The sequence below is a fragment of the Halyomorpha halys genome, unplaced genomic scaffold (assembly GCF_000696795.3).
Source record: "Halyomorpha halys isolate HHAL.00 unplaced genomic scaffold, Hhal_1.1 Scaffold705.1, whole genome shotgun sequence".
Taxonomy (NCBI): domain Eukaryota; kingdom Metazoa; phylum Arthropoda; class Insecta; order Hemiptera; family Pentatomidae; genus Halyomorpha; species Halyomorpha halys.
In genome coordinates, this window is record NW_027116684.1 from 69,906 (window position 1) to 73,808 (window position 3,903).

General features: G+C 31.6%; 1 long non-coding RNA gene across 1 annotated transcript; it reads left to right on the forward strand.

Moving 5' to 3' along the window:
- The first annotated feature begins 1,275 nt into the window (after positions 1–1,275).
- Positions 1,276–2,925, forward strand: LOC136797274 (uncharacterized). Its single transcript, XR_010845130.1, has 2 exons — positions 1,276–1,362; positions 2,215–2,925. It is a non-coding gene; the product is annotated as an uncharacterized lncRNA (long non-coding RNA).
- Positions 2,926–3,903: the final 978 nt, after the last annotated feature.

The following is a 3,903-nucleotide window of genomic DNA, read 5'->3' on the forward strand; positions in this document are numbered from 1 at the left end:
GCACAATAATGTTTTTAGAGGATAAGTTTGTTTTTATATTGGCAGGTGTATTAATGGATTAATACCCCCTCAGTTTTCTTCCTACTGTAGAAGAGAGATTTTATTGTTCCTTTTTTATAATGTATGGCTTAGTGTGAATTAGTTTTTTATTTAAATAATGCCGTGCGGAACTCATCAATATTTTTTTATTTCTGGCTTGATACGACCTGTGAAGGTCGTAGACTTTCCTAGCCATGATTCCTCACAAATTTTCAATCGGACTGAGATCTAGACTAAGAGCTGACCAATCCACAAAAATGATCCCAAAATCCTGAAAGAATTGTGCTGTATGAATCTGCTAGTTATCCTCCTGAAAAATGATTTATTCTTCTTTCAACATTTTGACAACTAACAGCATTCATTTTGCCAGAAATGAATGTAATTCGAAACTTTCTCTTTTCATTAAAAGCAACCCATACCATTACTCCGCCACCACAATGCGACCTCCGTAATTTTTTTTTTTTCTAAGGTCATGCTAGTAGTAATTAAAACCTTATAGACCATCAATATTAATTTTTGACCATTTTTTCCTATCTTGAACATATAATTTAGCAAACTGCTGAGCTGTGGTTTTCTCATAATCTTACAATATTTAAAAAAAAAAAACTACCCACTTCCTCACCAAGCTAGAATCACAATAATTGAATTGCCTCACAATCTTTGCGGAGGCTCCTGTTTTCGCGACTTTTCTCAAAACCAACTGTTTTATGATTGGAAAAAAAAAATTGAAATATCCTACTGAATTTCAGTAAGAACAACATTGAATTTGTACATACACAGTATAAACAAGTTTTGTTTAAAAATCTGATGTTCGTAAATTATAAAACCTATAACAAATAATTATAAACATGCCATTTATACCTTCTTGCCAATCTAATAACATAGAAAGAATTCTAAAAACATTGTGCGACGAATTTACTTTTAAATTTAGTAAGTTGAGTTTATATTTTTTAACAGGTCTGTAAGTATTACGATACGATTTGAGGAAGCCAACATCCCTTCTTCGAGCTGAAGAAATCCCAAAATATGATTTTTTTATAGCAGCCGAAAATTATGAATTTTCCGTGGCCATCACGTTTCTTTACCTCATTAACAAGCAGTAGGTAATAAGCAGGGGACAAAAGTCGTGTTTGATTTTGATAAAATTATCAATATCACATGTTTGTCAAGCAGTTTTCATCAATTACTTTGTTTATCTTTGTAATCTTTGTAGTATATGACAAATGCAAGCGAGAGTCGAAAGCGTAAACAGCTAGGACTGTTTATTGTATAACTAATGTACAGAATGATAGAGATAACAGTGGAGTAGCAGGTCAATAGCAGGTTTGTCTTAAATAATATGACCATCAGAAAACTATGTTCAAGTTACATAAATTCACATTAATTTTTGGGTGAATCCGCGGAGTTAACTGCAAATACTCCTTTACTCGTTATTAGTAAACTTTAAATTTCAATACAAATTTTCCCCAAAGAAATACAGAAAAGATATTGAATGTGAGAGAGAGCGAAAACGCTTTATTCACATTAATTTTTTTTTTCACATTCCTTGCCATTCAGCAAGGATGATCTTTACGTTAGGTGAAAATGAAGATCTTTACGTAACTTACTACTTTTGACTGTTATTTATATATAATGTATACATAACTGGAATATATTGAAATCTGAATGGACTGTCTTTTAAAATATTCGTTTTATTACAGTTGATCGTTTATACCATTACACTTGTTTTCTTAACCTCGATCTTAGGTTAAATAAAATAAAAAAATTGAATCAAGTCGGTTGCCATCACTAGGGTTTTTGAGAATGTTATATAAAAAAAGAAATTTGGAAATTAGTCTATTATTAAAGTTAGCAACTTCAAAAGGTGTAGGTACTTGAACTCCAATTAAATTAGTACTTTCTGTTTAGATTCATAATTAGAAAATTATTCGTATTATCTAATATTTACACTTCAATTATGAAATGGAAATATCGAGATGATTGAAAAATAAGATTAAAAAGATACTCGAATTGTGTTATCGAAGATAGGAGATAATGGATTGCTATTTGTTTGAATAAAATTGACAATTTCTGTACATCAAAGTAGTCATTTAAATATTTTGAGTGTTTCTTTATTAGATTAATTTTGATGAATTGAGTTTCGAAATATATATATATTTTCGAAATTATTTTGAGGAACCAGTCATGGCTGCGTTTTGGTTAGTGTCCATCATATTCATCGCTGCTTCCTTCAGCGCAGGAGGCGTCCCTCTGAAAGAAGACCCTCTGGTCACAAAAGTCAAACAGATCGTTGCCAACGTCAACTCATATTTGGAAGAGAACAAACAGGACCAGGTCCAACTTCCGGACTTGGGAAACTTCACTGTCGACCATACCGCTCTCACCAACATTAAACTGAGTAACTTCTCGACTATGGAATTCGTCCGAGGCCCGATGGGACAGCAGAATCAATCCGAGTACTACTTTAACGTCACTTTGCGCCTCCAGTCTTTCAATTACCAGTTCGACTTCGACATGATTACTTCCTTCGAGCAGAAGGGTCACATGACCATTACTCCTAAAAATAATACCTACGTGATAGAAGGTATAGTGGAGATCTTGGAGAACAAATCTTGTCACACGAATTTGACTTTCATCGATTTTACCGATTCCAACGACGTCCAAGTCGACATCCAGCCCGAAGACATTCCTAATAGAAACAAGATAATAGAAGACATTTTCATGTTCTTATCTCCGTCATATATACTTTGGTCCATAAGAGCCTTAGAAAAAATAACCTCGGTGCCTTCTTTTGACGAAGACATTTCAAATATTATATGTAAAGTTTTAGTTTCATAGTTTTTTTATTTTTCAAACATCTGTAAATAAAAATGTTTTATTTCTTAATAGTGTGTTTTATAGTCCTTCCACGTTACAAAAAAAAAATCATTGCATAAAACTTTAACTAAGGTTCTCTTTTGTTCTATCATCACAAACATGAAATGAATGACCCTCTCATAGTCTACATCATCATACAAATTTCTCTTAGTACCCTACAATTAATTTAAATTAATCCTCGTTCGTATAAGAACAGATATTTCTATATTGCTTTTCCGTACTAATTTTCTAAATGAGCCTTCCAGTTGACAGATTGACTAACTCCAATTTTAACAATTTTCCGAAAAGTATTTTTCATAATATTTCTCATTTCAAAATTTTAATCTTTTTCCAAAAAAAAAAAAATATGGGAGAAATCTAACGGTTTATAAAAATTTGCACCATACTAAATTATTTTGAAAATACTAATAATGATTTCATGGAGCTCATCACCCTTTCAACTGAATGACTAATTTTCATACATAACATATGCCTCGAGATAAATATAGTGTCCAATTAAAAACATTATGAATAATTAGTCATTACTAGTTTGCCACTGCGTGAACTCTCCGATTACATGTCTCCTTCTTCTCTTTAATTAATTCGAAATACATGCGATATTATTGTGTAATATTAAGTATAAACAATCAAGAAATTCTATATAGCACACACCATTGCAGTTCTGATTTTTTAAACATTCCTATGGTATCTCTGTGCGGTTTGAGCAATAATACCTTCGGACAAATATTTGATACAATGACTTGATTGAAGAAATTCACGATATCTAGTTGAATAATCTGAGTCATCAAAAATAAAAATCAATTATCAAGTTCGCTCAATCATCGGTCAGATTATAATAAAACCAAAACACTTAATATGCCCTATACTTTGCTAGTAGGGTAAAATTATCTAAGAAATTTGTAAAAATTAATTATCATTATATTTACTAGTTGTGATACTGCGGTAAGTTACTTAATGAAGTCAATAACATTTATTTCCACCTTCCCC